At 48.0% G+C, this 16941-nt stretch overlaps 1 long non-coding RNA gene and 3 other non-coding genes across 4 annotated transcripts; all 4 read right to left on the bottom strand.

Annotated features, from left to right (window-relative positions):
• Positions 1–4682: 4682 nt before the first annotated feature.
• On the bottom strand, positions 4683–9000 carry LOC141981281 (uncharacterized). Its single transcript, XR_012637715.1, has 3 exons — positions 8912–9000; positions 7496–7614; positions 4683–4910 (listed from the first exon to the last, which is right to left on the bottom strand). It is a non-coding gene; the product is annotated as an uncharacterized LOC141981281 (long non-coding RNA).
• LOC141983536 (U2 spliceosomal RNA) lies at positions 5608–5800 on the bottom strand. The gene has a single exon (XR_012638385.1). It is a non-coding gene; the product is annotated as a U2 spliceosomal RNA (small nuclear RNA).
• A 1505-nt stretch (positions 9001–10505) lies between the features above and the next one.
• LOC141983535 (U2 spliceosomal RNA) lies at positions 10506–10698 on the bottom strand. Its single transcript, XR_012638384.1, has one exon. It is a non-coding gene; the product is annotated as a U2 spliceosomal RNA (small nuclear RNA).
• A 4702-nt stretch (positions 10699–15400) lies between these two features.
• Positions 15401–15593, bottom strand: LOC141983534 (U2 spliceosomal RNA). The gene has a single exon (XR_012638383.1). It is a non-coding gene; the product is annotated as a U2 spliceosomal RNA (small nuclear RNA).
• Between the last annotated feature and the right edge of the window lie 1348 nt (positions 15594–16941).

Below are 16941 nucleotides of genomic sequence, written 5' to 3'. Positions count from 1 at the left end.
GCAGGGGGTGGGTCGGGGGGGCTCGGAGCACCCCCAGCACCCTGGCCTGACTCCTGTCCCCCACCCTGACTCCTGCACCCCCACATCCTCACCCCCACGCTGAGCACCAAACGGGAGCTCCTGCACCCCTCGCACCAAACAGGAGCTGCCCCAGGTAAGTGCTCCACGCCCCAACCTCCTGCCCCAGCCCTGACTCCCCGCCTGCACCCTAACTCCCTCCGAGACCCTGCAATCCCACCCCTGAGCCCCCTCCCGCACCCTAAGTCCTGACCAGACCCTGCACTCCAACGTTTTTTAAAAAAAGAATTATAAAGTGTTCTTATCCAAAACACTTTGGTTAGTCTCTAAGGTGCCACAAGTCCTCCTTTTCTTTTTGCAAATACAGACTAACACGACTGCTACTCTGAAACCTTACACTAGCTAGCTAATGGTACAAATAACATTTGGAAAGATCATTAAGTGGTCTGCAGAGACCCTCAGCAATTTTCAAGTGGTCTGTGGAAAAATAAGTTAGACTACAAAAACAATCAAGATGCCTCACTTTATTTTCATGTACTTGCTATTACTTATAGGAGGAGGATGAAGAAAAAAAGGATGAAAAACGGGAGTGGGCGGGGAGATAAGAGAGAATGTTCTTTTTCTTGGCTGGGTCCCAAGGAGGGGCCACAAAAATGAAGCTGAGCACAGGGCCCCAGTAACTATAAATCCGCCACTGTGGCTGACGCCTCCCCCACAGCTCCCCACACCACAGCCAGGGGGCTAACCCCTGCCCCCGCCCGAGCACCTCATACCGCTGCATTTGTTAAAAAGCATTACATAAAAGGGGCAGTGTTGGAGTACATTTGGTTACACCCAAACAACTGCTCAGAGTTATACAACATACCAACATTCTTATAAACTGGATTTTCAAGAGGATACAATTTCTGCTGTTTTTCCATTGCTTTTTTGACTTGGAGCTGAAGTCTTGCCGTCTCCTGTTGCATCTGACTCATAGAATATCAGGGTCAGAAGGGACCTCAGGAGGTCATCTAGTCCAGCCCCCTGCTCAAAGCAGGACTGATCCCCAATTAAATCATCCCAGCCAGGGCTTTGTCAAGCCTGACCTTAAAAACTTCTAAGGAAGGAGATTCCACCACCTCCCTAGGTAACGCATTCCAGTGTTTCACCGCCCTCCTAGTGAAAAAGCTTTTCCTAATATCCAACCTAAATCTCCCCCACTGCAACTTGAGACCATTACTCCTTGTTCTGTCATCTGCTATCACTGAAAACAGTCTAGAGCCATCCTCTTTGGAACCCCCTTTCAGGTAGTTGAAAGCAGCTATCAAATCCCCCCTCATTCTTCTCTTCCATAGACTAAACATCCCCAGTTCCCTCAGCCTCTCCTCATAACTCATTTGTTCCAGTCCCCTAATCATTTTTGTTGCCCTCCGCTGGACTCTTTCCAGTTTTTCCACCTCCTTCTTGTAGTGTTGTTGGATCATATTAAAGAAGTTCTGTATTAAAATCACAAATGAGCTTGATTCCCCATAGTTTAAATTCCAGGGTATTACTAATTAAGAGGTCTCTTGGTTTTTGGTACTGTTTCTCTCCCTCTATGTGTGAAACTTGCAAGCTGCTAATTCTGTTAGTACATTCTAAGACAGAGTCTGTTCTCAAAGCAATTCACAGAGAGAGAGAGACAAAGCAATACTCTAACAACAGAAACAGCACCCAGAGACTCCCTGCCCTTTTGTTGTATTAACAATTGTGATTAAAATAGAGATAGAGGATGTATGTGGATGGATGCTTGGTGTGGATAATAACTGAATGATCAGGGAGGTGCCAGCCTAAGAATCCAGTGTCCATTGGCTGAAGAAGGCGTAAAGTGGAAATAACCAGAGGACCCCCGGAGGGCAGACTGGAATCCACCCAACAGCCTCAAGAATGGGAGAACCAAAGAACAAGATAACATCTAGCAGCACGGAGCCGTCAGGAATGTGCTATCTGCTGATTGATTCAGCGACAGCATGATGAAGCAATTCCCACGGACTGGCCTAGGAATAAATTTCTATAAAAATAGACTCTAGAAAGTGAGAACTTTGGGGGGGGGTCTGATTCTGCAAACCAACTTCCAGGAGCATCAGATGAGCATCTGACAAGGCCCTGCTCCCTCCTCATGTCCAGGCCACCTGGCCAGTGGCTTGGCATGAGCAACTCTAAGGCTGGTAACTATGATAACAACCTTTCAGAACCTCTGTGTGTGTGTGTGTGTTTGTATGAATGAATGTGTGAATAAATATGAAATTGAATGGAATGTTATAACTATAACTAACTGCTTACTATGATTCTTTCTGTATTCACAATAAATGTGGTATTTTGCCTTTTCCCCTTTAATAAGATCCTGCTGGTTTTTAATTTATTGGTACAAAAGTGTGGGGCCCAAAACTGGACACAGTACTCCAGATGAGGCCTCACCAGTGTCGAATAGAGGGGAACGATCACGTCCCTCGATCTGCTGGCAATGCCCCTACTTATACATCCCAAAATGCCATTGGCCTTCTTGGCAACAAGGGCACACTGTTGACTCATATCCAGCTTCTCGTCCACTGTAACCCCTAGGTCCTTTTCTGCAGAACTGCTGCCAAGCCATTCGGTCCCTAGTCTGTAGCGGTGCATTGGATTCTTCCATCCTAAGTGCAGGACTCTGCACTTGTCCTTGTTGAACCTCATCAGATTTCTTTTGGCCCAATCCTCCAATTTGTCTAGGTCCCTCTGTATCCTATCCCTACCCTCCAGCGTATCTACCTCTCCTCCCTGTTTAGTGTCATCTGCAAACTTGCTGAGGGTGCAATCCACACCATCCTCCAGATCATTTATGAAGATATTGAACAAAACCAGCCCCAGGACCGACCCTTGGGGCACTCCACTTGATACCGGCTGCCAACTAGACATGGAGCCATTGATCACTACCCGTTGAGCCTGACAATCTAGCCAGCTTTCTATCCACCTTATAGTCCATTCATCCAGCCCATACTTCTTTAACTTGCTGGCAAGAATACTGTGGGAGACAGTGTCAAAAGCTTTGCTAAAGTCAAGGAACAACATGTCCACTGCTTTCCCTTCATCCACAGAACCAGTTATCTCGTCATAGAAGGCAATTAGATTAGTCAGGCATGACTTGCCCTTGGTGAATCCATGCTGACTGTTTCTGATCACTTTCCTCTCCTCTAAGTGCTTCAGAATTGATTCCTTCAGGACCTGCTCCATGATTTTTCCAGGGACTGAGGTGAGGCTGACTGGCCTGTAGTTCCCAGGATCCTCCTTCTTCCCCTTTTTAAAGATGGGCGCTAAATTAGCCTTTTTCCAGTCGTCCGGGACTTCCCTCGATCGCCATGAGTTTTCAAAGATAATGGCCAATGGCTCTGCAATCACATCCGCCAACTCCTTTAGCACTCTCGGATGCAACGCGTCCGGCCCCATGGACTTGTGCTCGTCCAGCTTTTCTAAATAGCCCCGAACCACTTCTTTCTCCACAGAGGGCTGGTCACCTCCTCCCCATGCTGTGCTGCCCAGTGCAGTCTGCGAGCTGACCTTGTTCATGAAGACAGAGGCTCATCTGGTGAGCTTTCTTCTTCCTTTCATCAGCTTCTCTCTCTATCTCGGCTATCTTCTGCTTTTCCAGCCATCAAATTACTGCTAGTTTCTCTTTATGCTCAAGTTGCAGTTTATTTGCTGCCTTTTGCATTCTGATTTTTTCCACAGCTTCTGTAGTATCAGGTAAGGGCTGTGCTCCTGCCTTCTAATCACTGGCCATTAACCGATCTCTCAGTTCTTGATTTGTAGCTTTCTTTCTAAAGCTTATCCCCTTTTCTGAACACAAATCTTCCAGAGTTTTTTTTGCCAAGGCCCTCATTTGCTCTTTGTTCACCCATTGCAACTGCTTTTTAACTAACCAAACTCTCAATACCAAAATTCAGATTTGGATAGAGTGAGGTTCTCTCCCAAAGTTTAATTGACCTGGTTCTGTGGATCCAAGCATGAATATGCCATTGAAACGATGCTGGTTCTGGTGGCACCCAACTGAGAGTGCCAATTCAGGACAAATTGCTTAAAGCAGAGCAGTTACAGCCCAAGACTGGGGTTTCTGTGCACACCAAGGTAAACCAAACCAGCCAAATAGGGAAGACTTTGGTTTTACCCCACTGGCTAACCACAAGTCACACAAGCAATTCCCTCAGACACTCCAGTTTCCCAGTATCACCACCAGTGCCACTCATTATGGGAACAAATGGTTATGAAAACCAATACCCCAGTAAAAGAAAAAAGGTTCTCTCGATCCCAAAGGACCAAACCCCAGACCCAGGTCAATATACAAATCAGATCTTACCCACAAATCACGCTGTTGCCAATCCTTTAGAATCTAAAATCTAAAGGTTTATTCATAAAAGGAAAAAGATATAGATGAGAGCTAGAATTAGTTAAATGGAATCAATTACAGACAGTAATGGCAAAGTTCTTAGTTCAGGCTTCTAGCAGTAACAGAATAAACTGCAGGTTCAAATCAAGTCTCTGGAGTACATCCGCAGCTGGGATGGGTCATCAGTCCTTTCTTCAATGCTTCAATGTTTAGCAAAGTTCCTCCAGAGGTAAGAAGCAGGATTGAAGACCAGATGGAGGAGCTGCAGCAGCTTTTTATATTCTCTTATATTTCTTTCTTTGTTCCAAAGAAAAGCATTCCATCAAATCGCATGGAAAAACCTCAAAGTTCTATCCATAGCCATGTCTCTGCATACCTTGCTGAGTCCCAAGGCGTGTCTGTCTTCTCTCAAAGGGTCGATTGTATATCTGATGGTCCTTAGTGGGCCATCAAACAGGCTAGGCAGAGCTGACACCAACTTGTCTGGGGAGTCACCCAGAAGCATAGCATAAGTCTGAAATACAGACAGTATAGAGCCAATACTTATAACTTTAAATACAAAAATGATACATGCAAACAAATAGCATACTCATAACCATCAAAACATAACCTTGTCTTAGAAACCTTATTTGACCCCCTCTATACAAGATTTCATGCCACGACAGGACCTTGGTTGCAAAAACGTTCTATACGGTCCCAGTTCAAGTCAGTAACGTCACACCCCTAACTCCCAGTAATAACTCTATACCGCAGTCCCAATGCTCTTGTCTTGATCTTACAAACCAAGATACATGGGACACGGTCTGGGTGGGGAGAAGTCTGTGTAACTCACACAGTTGTTGAGATACGTGTGACCTCAAATATTACTGATCCCCGCCCCGCTCCTCCCAAAACAAACAAACAAAAAACCAACCAACCGTCTCCCCAGCAGACCCACAGTCTGGAAAGCATTTGTCCCTCATGACTGTTGAAAAGACTCACAGCAGAAAGAAGGATCCCAGCTTCTCAAACAATCCTCTAGTGAGACAGAGAACCCTACATCTATAACCCCACAAAACACTCCCAAGCAATTGCAAGAATACCTTGTCATAAAGAAACCAAAGCGGTACAGATTTCAGATTTTTCAACTCCTTGAAAAAAAAATCTGCTTTAAAGAAGCATCATCACAGTAAAACTCTTTCTACTTTTCAAACCAGAACATTCTCCCCAAAAGGAGATGCACCGTTCCTGGAGGCACTGCAATACCAGGTCAATGCATGGGGTGGACAGAGCAAGCTCCTATTCCAGCCCCCTGTTCCAAAAATCAATTTAATGTACGGTCCTTAAATAAAGGACATATCAGATATTAAACTGATAAGAACAGATACTACACTTGATCTGAGCTCCAAGGAGCGGAGAAGCGATGCTGAGAGTCTGCGACGCACCGCACACCTCTGCGCCCACTGCTTTCTACCTCACCGTGACGAGCTCCCAGACACGCAACAAACACCATAACTAGGTAACTCTAAGTGAGGAACCCTTCCTCAAAATGACTCCCGTGGAAGAATTCAAAGCAAGAACCCTTAACACACAATTCTGTTCAAAGACAGACAAGTCTTGCAGCCGCCTTCCTCTTCCCTGGTTTCCCTGTACGCTCCTAATTTGCACAAACCCACCCACTGACGTGGGACTAGCAATCTCTCACTGTTAACTCTTACAGCAAAACAGGGCAAAGAAAGCCTATGCAAGTGCTATACCGCAGCCCCAACGCTCTTTTCTGCTCCTTCCCACAGGCTGACGCCTCCCCCACAGCTCCCCACACCGCAGCCAGGGGCTGACCCCTCCTTTGCCCCGGCTCCCCCCACCACTGCCAGGAGCTGGGGCTGACACCCTCCGCACACCGCTGCCAGGGGCTGGGGCTGGCCCCTAACCCCCCCCAAGCTCCATTCTACCCTGGGCTAGGGCTAGGGCCCTGCCCCCGACAAGCCCTGCTGCCTGACACCTCGTGTCGCCACCCTTCCCCCACACACACACACACGCACGTTCCTCCACGCCCCGCTAGGACTTTTTTGGTAAACTGGGCATTTGTCTATTTGCTCTTGCCAGCTGATCAGTTGGCAAGAGCAAACGGGATAAATGCCCGTTTTTGTCAAAAAAAAAAAAAAAAAAGGCAGGATGGCCGGAACAGAGCTTAAAAAGGGAACTGCTCCAGCCAAACGGGGACTATGGTCATCCTATCTCCAGGCAAGTGGTCCTGAGGGAGTCTGGCCAGGGCTGGGGGCAGACCCTGACCTGGCTAATCGCACCACTCCCGAGAGGACGGAGCGATTCCCCGTCCTGGCACTGGACCGGCCCCGGCCGCGCTGCCAGCTCAGCCTGGCAGACACCATAAACGGCAGAGTAATGGAGGCCGTTAGAGGCCAAAAGTCATCCTTCAAAATTTGGAAATCAAATCCTAGTGAGGATAATAGGAAGGTGCACGAACTCTGGCCGGGTAAGTGTCAAAGTATAACAAGTCAGGCCAAGAAAGAATCTGAGAAGCAACGTGCTAAAGACACAAAAGCTAACCATAAGAATGTTTTAAAGTACGTCAGAAGCAGGCAGCCTGCCAAAGAGGCGGTGGGGCCACTAGCTGACAAAGGAGCACTCTAGGAAGGCAAGGCCATTGCAGAGGAGCTTCATGAATTCTTTGCAGCTGTCTTCACTGCAGAGGACGGGAGGGAGAGTCCCACATCGGAGCTGTCCTTATTGGGTGACAAATCTGAAGTCCCATCCCAGTATAAGAGGTTTTAGAACAAATCGTTAAATTAAACAGGAATAAGTCACCAGGACCAGATGGCATTCGACCACGAGTTCTGAGGGAACTCAGAGATGAAACTGCACAACTACTAGCCGTAGTACGCAAGCTACCACTGAAGCAAGCCTCTGTTGCAGACGACTGGCAGGTAGCTAATGTAATGCCAATTTGTAAAATGGGCTCCAGGGGCGACCCTGGCAATTGCAGGCTGCTGAGCCTAACTTCAGTAACAGGCAAATTGGTAGTAAAGAATGATCAGGCACCCAGATAAACAGGATGTGTTGGGAAAGGGTGAACACAGCTTTTGTAAAGGGAACTCGTACCTCACCAATCTTCTAGAATTCCTTGAGGATCTCAGCAAGCATGTGGATAAGGATGATTCAGTCGATACTGCGAACTGGGATTTTCAGAAAGCCTTTGACGGGGTCCCTCACCGAAGGCTCTAAAAGAAAACTTAAGTGGTTATGGGATAAGCGCGTAAGAACGGCCAAACTGGGTCAGACCAAAAGTCCATCTAGCCCAGTATCCTGTCTTCTGACAGCGGCCAATGCCAGGGGCCCCAGAGGGAATGAACGGAACAGGCAATCGTCCATCCCCTGTCGCCCATTCCCAGCTTCTGGCAAATAGGGGTTAGCTAGGGATACCACTGGCTAAGCGCCATCGATGGACCTATCCTCCATGAATTTATCTAGTTCTTTTTTGAAACCTGTTATGCTCTTGGCCTTCGCAACGTCCTCTGGCAAAGAGTTCCGCAGGTTGACTGTGTGTTGTGTGAAGAAATACTTTCTTTTGTTTGTTTTAAACCGGCTGCCTGTTAATTTAATTTTGTGACCCCCTAGGTCTTGTATTATGAGAAGGAGTACATAACACTTCCTTATTTACTTTCTCCACGCCAGTCATGATTTTATAGACCTCCATCGTATCCCCTCTTAGTCGGCTCTTTTCCAAGCTGAAAAGGCCCAATCTTAAGAATCTCTTCTTATACAGAAGCTGTTCCATACCCCCTCATCATTTTTGTTGCCCTTTTCTGAATCTTTCCAATTCCAATATACCCTTTTTTGAGATGGGGCGACCGCATCAGCACGCAGGTATTTTCTGTCTTATTATCTATCCCTGTCTTAATGATTCCCAACACTCCACTGCACATTCAGTGGATGTTTTCAGAGAACTGTCCACAATGACTCCTAGGTCTCTTTCTTGAGCGGTAACAGCTCATTTAGACCCTTCCCCCCTCCCCCCCCGCCCCCAATCGTTTCATAGGTATAGCTGGGATTATGTTTTCCAGTGTGCGTTACTTTGCATTTATCAACACTGACTTTCCTCTGCCATTTTGTTGCCCAGTCACCCAGTTTTGCGAGAGCTCTTTGTAGCTCTTGGCAGTCTGCTTTGGCCTTAACTATTTTGAGCAGTTTTGTATCGTCTGCAAATTTTGCCACCTCACTGTTTACCCCTTTCCCCGGGTCATTTATGAATAAGTTGAACGGTACTGGTCCCAGTACAGACCCCTGGGGGACCCCTGGGGATAAGAGGGAAGATCCTCTTCTCTGACACTGGCAGACCAGGTGCCAGCTTATGCCAAGGCCCCTAGGCCTTACTGAAAAGTGACAAATGCATGGCTGGAAACTAGTCTTGCTCACCTGTGTGTTAGTGTTGTTAAAACGGGCATTATTTTTATAAAAATGTGTTTCGTGTTTAGACTTTATGAAAAGCTGGTGAGTTGCTGCATGCATTTTTCTCACCTATAATATCTGTATCCCACGTTATAAGGTGATGTATAAGCCTTGGCTCTAAAACTGTAAACCCCCTGGCCGCCACCAGTCAGGAGAGAAGCATTCCCAAGTGTGAAATGCTAGTTTACCAGAAGAGGAGTCATCTCCTTTCCACCAAGAGAAGACCCTGAGACATCAGACAAGCCACTGTGGATCATCCGTGGACAAAAGACTTGGTTGATTGCTCCGCCTCACACCCCCCACCCACGAGGAGGCGGAGACCTGCACAAACACTTGCCCCATCAGCTCTGGGGGGAATGGAATAAAAATCCCTGTCAAGCAGAAACTGTTGTCCCTATGCTGCTTGGACTTCAGGGGGATGGCATGCCTTACAAGCATAAGCATAAGCAAGGGATCCCGGCTGTTTGGCTAGGGTTAACCCTGAAGGATCTACAGAGCTTGCGTGTTACAGCAGCTTCTACTACTTTTTGAAACCTCAGACTGTAACTCCTTTGTGTGTATGTTTACCTGCTTTAACCTGGTAAATAATTTCTTATTTCTTTTCCTAGTTAGGAAAGATTTAGCTAGTTTATTATAGGATTGGCCACGAACATTGTCTTCGGTTTGAGATCTGAGGTGCAATTCACCTGGCTGAGTGACCAGTCCGAGGGACCGGAATATTGTTATGGTTTTTGGTGCAAGGGACCATCTGTCACAAAGGCAGGCTCACCTGGGTGGCAAGATGGATTCAGGGTGCCCAAGGGGGCTGTCTGTGACTCCATGTTAAGGCTGATCTAGGGCCTGAGGAGTTCACATTTGATACTTGGTTGGTGAAATGGAACTCTGGAACACACAACCACGAGGAGTCCCCTGCTGTCTGCCAGCCCTGGGTGTCCGGGGCTCCTACACTAGAAAGGTAAGTTTCTAGCTTGCCTGGTTCACAAACCAGAAGGGAAATAAAGAGAACCCACATTACATTTTTTTTTTAAAAGAATCCTCATGATTTTTAAGCCAATCTCGTGATTTTGGGGAGTCTGACTCATGATTTTCCAATGGTCAGGGTGGCAACGCTGAGAAGTTAAGGATTATTATTTAGCGTTTACATTAAAGTAGGTTGGGGGGGGGAGAATCAGGATTGGGACCCCTGTGTGCCGGGTGCAGCATGACACCTAGTGCCTTGTCTTGATCTTACAAACCAAGATACATGGGACACGGGCTGGGTGGGGAGAAGTCTGTGTAACTCACACAGTTGTTGAGATACGTGTGACCTCAAATATTACTGATCCCCGCCCCGCTCCTCCCAAAACAAACAAACAAAAAACCAACCAACCGTCTCCCCAGCAGACCCACAGTCTGGAAAGCATTTGTCCCTCATGACTGTTGAAAAGACTCACAGCAGAAAGAAGGATCCCAGCTTCTCAAACAATCCTCTAGTGAGACAGAGAACCCTACATCTATAACCCCACAAAACACTCCCAAGCAATTGCAAGAATACCTTGTCATAAAGAAACCAAAGCGGTACAGATTTCAGATTTTTCAACTCCTTGAAAAAAAAATCTGCTTTAAAGAAGCATCATCACAGTAAAACTCTTTCTACTTTTCAAACCAGAACATTCTCCCCAAAAGGAGATGCACCGTTCCTGGAGGCACTGCAATACCAGGTCAATGCATGGGGTGGACAGAGCAAGCTCCTATTCCAGCCCCCTGTTCCAAAAATCAATTTAATGTACGGTCCTTAAATAAAGGACATATCAGATATTAAACTGATAAGAACAGATACTACACTTGATCTGAGCTCCAAGGAGCGGAGAAGCGATGCTGAGAGTCTGCGACGCACCGCACACCTCTGCGCCCACCGCTTTCTACCTCACCGTGACGAGCTCCCAGACACGCAACAAACACCATAACTAGGTAACTCTAAGTGAGGAACCCTTCCTCAAAATGACTCCCGTGGAAGAATTCAAAGCAAGAACCCTTAACACACAATTCTGTTCAAAGACAGACAAGTCTTGCAGCCGCCTTCCTCTTCCTGGTTTCCCTGTACGCTCCTAATTTGCACAAACCCTCCCACTGACGTGGGACTAGCAATCTCTCACTGTTAACTCTTACAGCAAAACAGGGCAAAGAAAGCCTATGCAAGTGCTATACCGCAGCCCCAATGCTCTTTTCTGCTCCTTCCCACAGGCTGACGCCTCCCCCACAGCTCCCCACACCGCAGCCAGGGGCTGACCCCTCCTTTGCCCCGGCTCCCCCCACCACTGCCAGGAGCTGGGGCTGACACCCTCCGTACACCGCTGCCAGGGGCTGGGGCTGGCCCCTAACCCCCCCAAGCTCCATTCTACCCTGGGCTAGGGCTAGGGCCCTGCCCCCGACAAGCCCTGCTGCCTGACACCTCGTGTCGCCACCCTTCCCCCACACACACACACGCATGTTCCTCCACGCCCCGCTAGGACTTTTTTGGTAAACTGGGCATTTGTCTATTTGCTCTTGCCAGCTGATCAGTTGGCAAGAGCAAACGGGATAAATGCCCGTTTTTGTCAAAAAAAAAAAAAAAAAGGCAGGATGGCCGGAACAGAGCTTAAAAAGGGAACTGCTCCAGCCAAACGGGGACGTATGGTCATCCTATCTCCACGCAAGTGGTCCTGAGGGAGTCTGGCCAGGGCTGGGGGCAGACCCTGACCTGGCTAATCGCACCACTCCCGAGAGGACGGAGCGATTCCCCGTCCTGGCACTGGACCGGCCCCGGCCGCGCTGCCAGCTCAGCCTGGCAGACACCATAAACGGCAGAGTAATGGAGGCCGTTAGAGGCCAAAAGTCATCCTTCAAAATTTGGAAATCAAATCCTAGTGAGGATAATAGGAAGGTGCACGAACTCTGGCCGGGTAAGTGTCAAAGTATAACAAGTCAGGCCAAGAAAGAATCTGAGAAGCAACGTGCTAAAGACACAAAAGCTAACCATAAGAATGTTTTAAAGTACGTCAGAAGCAGGCAGCCTGCCAAAGAGGCGGTGGGGCCACTAGCTGACAAAGGAGCACTCTAGGAAGGCAAGGCCATTGCAGAGGAGCTTCATGAATTCTTTGCAGCTGTCTTCACTGCAGAGGACGGGAGGGAGAGTCCCACATCGGAGCTGTCCTTATTGGGTGACAAATCTGAAGTCCCATCCCAGTATAAGAGGTTTTAGAACAAATCGTTAAATTAAACAGGAATAAGTCACCAGGACCAGATGGCATTCGACCACGAGTTCTGAGGGAACTCAGAGATGAAACTGCACAACTACTAGCCGTAGTACGCAAGCTACCACTGAAGCAAGCCTCTGTTGCAGACGACTGGCAGGTAGCTAATGTAATGCCAATTTGTAAAATGGGCTCCAGGGGCGACCCTGGCAATTGCAGGCTGCTGAGCCTAACTTCAGTAACAGGCAAATTGGTAGTAAAGAATGATCAGGCACCCAGATAAACAGGATGTGTTGGGAAAGGGTGAACACAGCTTTTGTAAAGGGAACTCGTACCTCACCAATCTTCTAGAATTCCTTGAGGATCTCAGCAAGCATGTGGATAAGGATGATTCAGTCGATACTGCGAACTGGGATTTTCAGAAAGCCTTTGACGGGGTCCCTCACCGAAGGCTCTAAAAGAAAACTTAAGTGGTTATGGGATAAGCGCGTAAGAACGGCCAAACTGGGTCAGACCAAAAGTCCATCTAGCCCAGTATCCTGTCTTCTGACAGCGGCCAATGCCAGGGGCCCCAGAGGGAATGAACGGAACAGGCAATCGTCCATCCCCTGTCGCCCATTCCCAGCTTCTGGCAAATAGGGGTTAGCTAGGGATACCACTGGCTAAGCGCCATCGATGGACCTATCCTCCATGAATTTATCTAGTTCTTTTTTGAAACCTGTTATGCTCTTGGCCTTCGCAACGTCCTCTGGCAAAGAGTTCCGCAGGTTGACTGTGTGTTGTGTGAAGAAATACTTTCTTTTGTTTGTTTTAAACCGGCTGCCTGTTAATTTAATTTTGTGACCCCCTAGGTCTTGTATTATGAGAAGGAGTACATAACACTTCCTTATTTACTTTCTCCACGCCAGTCATGATTTTATAGACCTCCATCGTATCCCCTCTTAGTCGGCTCTTTTCCAAGCTGAAAAGGCCCAATCTTAAGAATCTCTTCTTATACAGAAGCTGTTCCATACCCCCTCATCATTTTTGTTGCCCTTTTCTGAATCTTTCCAATTCCAATATACCCTTTTTTGAGATGGGGCGACCGCATCAGCACGCAGGTATTTTCTGTCTTATTATCTATCCCTGTCTTAATGATTCCCAACACTCCACTGCACATTCAGTGGATGTTTTCAGAGAACTGTCCACAATGACTCCTAGGTCTCTTTCTTGAGCGGTAACAGCTCATTTAGACCCTTCCCCCCTCCCCCCCCGCCCCCAATCGTTTCATAGGTATAGCTGGGATTATGTTTTCCAGTGTGCGTTACTTTGCATTTATCAACACTGACTTTCCTCTGCCATTTTGTTGCCCAGTCACCCAGTTTTGCGAGAGCTCTTTGTAGCTCTTGGCAGTCTGCTTTGGCCTTAACTATTTTGAGCAGTTTTGTATCGTCTGCAAATTTTGCCACCTCACTGTTTACCCCTTTCCCCGGGTCATTTATGAATAAGTTGAACGGTACTGGTCCCAGTACAGACCCCTGGGGGACCCCTGGGGATAAGAGGGAAGATCCTCTTCTCTGACACTGGCAGACCAGGTGCCAGCTTATGCCAAGGCCCCTAGGCCTTACTGAAAAGTGACAAATGCATGGCTGGAAACTAGTCTTGCTCACCTGTGTGTTAGTGTTGTTAAAACGGGCATTATTTTTATAAAAATGTGTTTCGTGTTTAGACTTTATGAAAAGCTGGTGAGTTGCTGCATGCATTCTTCTCACCTATAATATCTGTATCCCACGTTATAAGGTGATGTATAAGCCTTGGCTCTAAAACTGTAAACCCCCTGGCCGCCACCAGTCAGGAGAGAAGCATTCCCAAGTGTGAAATGCTAGTTTACCAGAAGAGGAGTCATCTCCTTTCCACCAAGAGAAGACCCTGAGACATCAGACAAGCCACTGTGGATCATCCGTGGACAAAAGACTTGGTTGATTGCTCCGCCTCACACCCCCCACCCACGAGGAGGCGGAGACCTGCACAAACACTTGCCCCATCAGCTCTGGGGGGAATGGAATAAAAATCCCTGTCAAGCAGAAACTGTTGTCCCTATGCTGCTTGGACTTCAGGGGGATGGCATGCCTTACAAGCATAAGCATAAGCAAGGGATCCCGGCTGTTTGGCTAGGGTTAACCCTGAAGGATCTACAGAGCTTGCGTGTTACAGCAGCTTCTACTACTTTTTGAAACCTCAGACTGTAACTCCTTTGTGTGTATGTTTACCTGCTTTAACCTGGTAAATAATTTCTTATTTCTTTTCCTAGTTAGGAAAGATTTAGCTAGTTTATTATAGGATTGGCCACGAACATTGTCTTCGGTTTGAGATCTGAGGTGCAATTCACCTGGCTGAGTGACCAGTCCGAGGGACCGGAATATTGTTATGGTTTTTGGTGCAAGGGACCATCTGTCACAAAGGCAGGCTCACCTGGGTGGCAAGATGGATTCAGGGTGCCCAAGGGGGCTGTCTGTGACTCCATGTTAAGGCTGATCTAGGGCCTGAGGAGTTCACATTTGATACTTGGTTGGTGAAATGGAACTCTGGAACACACAACCACGAGGAGTCCCCTGCTGTCTGCCAGCCCTGGGTGTCCGGGGCTCCTGCACTAGAAAGGTAAGTTTCTAGCTTGCCTGGTTCACAAACCAGAAGGGAAATAAAGAGAACCCACATTACATTTTTTTTTTTTAAAGAATCCTCATGATTTTTAAGCCAATCTCGTGATTTTGGGGAGTCTGACTCATGATTTTCCAATGGTCAGGGTGGCAACGCTGAGAAGTTAAGGATTATTATTTAGCGTTTACATTAAAGTAGGTTGGGGGGGGGAGAATCAGGATTGGGACCCCTGTGTGCCGGGTGCAGCATGACACCTAGTGCCTTGTCTTGATCTTACAAACCAAGATACATGGGACACGGGCTGGGTGGGGAGAAGTCTGTGTAACTCACACAGTTGTTGAGATACGTGTGACCTCAAATATTACTGATCCCCGCCCCGCTCCTCCCAAAACAAACAAACAAAAAACCAACCAACCGTCTCCCCAGCAGACCCACAGTCTGGAAAGCATTTGTCCCTCATGACTGTTGAAAAGACTCACAGCAGAAAGAAGGATCCCAGCTTCTCAAACAATCCTCTAGTGAGACAGAGAACCCTACATCTATAACCCCACAAAACACTCCCAAGCAATTGCAAGAATACCTTGTCATAAAGAAACCAAAGCGGTACAGATTTCAGATTTTTCAACTCCTTGAAAAAAAAATCTGCTTTAAAGAAGCATCATCACAGTAAAACTCTTTCTACTTTTCAAACCAGAACATTCTCCCCAAAAGGAGATGCACCGTTCCTGGAGGCACTGCAATACCAGGTCAATGCATGGGGTGGACAGAGCAAGCTCCTATTCCAGCCCCCTGTTCCAAAAATCAATTTAATGTACGGTCCTTAAATAAAGGACATATCAGATATTAAACTGATAAGAACAGATACTACACTTGATCTGAGCTCCAAGGAGCGGAGAAGCGATGCTGAGAGTCTGCGACGCACCGCACACCTCTGCACCCACCGCTTTCTACCTCACCGTGACGAGCTCCCAGACACGCAACAAACACCATAACTAGGTAACTCTAAGTGAGGAACCCTTCCTCAAAATGACTCCCGTGGAAGAATTCAAAGCAAGAACCCTTAACACACAATTCTGTTCAAAGACAGACAAGTCTTGCAGCCGCCTTCCTCTTCCTGGTTTCCCTGTACGCTCCTAATTTGCACAAACCCACCCACTGACGTGGGACTAGCAATCTCTCACTGTTAACTCTTACAGCAAAACAGGGCAAAGAAAGCCTATGCAAGTGCTATACCGCACCCCCAACGCTCTTTTCTGCTCCTTCCCACAGGCTGACGCCTCCCCCACAGCTCCCCACACCGCAGCCAGGGGCTGACCCCTCCTTTGCCCCGGCTCCCCCCACCACTGCCAGGAGCTGGGGCTGACACCCTCCGCACACCGCTGCCAGGGGCTGGGGCTGGCCCCTAACCCTCCCCAAGCTCCATTCTACCCTGGGCTAGGGCTAGGGCTAGGGCCCTGCCCCCACAAGCCCTGCTGCCTGACACCTCGTGTCGCTACCCTTCCCCCACACACACACACACGCACGTTCCTCCACGCCCCGCTAGGACTTTTTTGGTAAACTGGGCATTTGTCTATTTGCTCTTGCCAGCTGATCAGTTGGCAAGAGCAAACGGGATAAATGCCCGTTTTTGTCAAAAAAAAAAAAAAAAAAAGGCAGGATGGCCGGAACAGAGCTTAAAAAGGGAACTGCTCCAGCCAAACGGGGACTATGGTCATCCTATCTCCAGGCAAGTGGTCCTGAGGGAGTCTGGCCAGGGCTGGGGGCAGACCCTGACCTGGCTAATCGCACCACTCCCGAGAGGACGGAGCGATTCCCCGTCCTGGCACTGGACCGGCCCCGGCCGCGCTGCCAGCTCAGCCTGGCAGACACCATAAACGGCAGAGTAATGGAGGCCGTTAGAGGCCAAAAGTCATCCTTCAAAATTTGGAAATCAAATCCTAGTGAGGATAATAGGAAGGTGCACGAACTCTGGCCGGGTAAGTGTCAAAGTATAACAAGTCAGGCCAAGAAAGAATCTGAGAAGCAACGTGCTAAAGACACAAAAGCTAACCATAAGAATGTTTTAAAGTACGTCAGAAGCAGGCAGCCTGCCAAAGAGGCGGTGGGGCCACTAGCTGACAAAGGAGCACTCTAGGAAGGCAAGGCCATTGCAGAGGAGCTTCATGAATTCTTTGCAGCTGTCTTCACTGCAGAGGACGGGAGGGAGAGTCCCACATCGGAGCTGTCCTTATTGGGTGACAAATCTGAAGT

This window comes from Natator depressus, chromosome 2, assembly GCF_965152275.1.
Source record: "Natator depressus isolate rNatDep1 chromosome 2, rNatDep2.hap1, whole genome shotgun sequence".
NCBI classification, from domain to species: domain Eukaryota; kingdom Metazoa; phylum Chordata; order Testudines; family Cheloniidae; genus Natator; species Natator depressus.
Note: the sequence above shows the minus strand (reverse complement) of the source record. Positions and strands in the feature narration are given on the sequence as shown.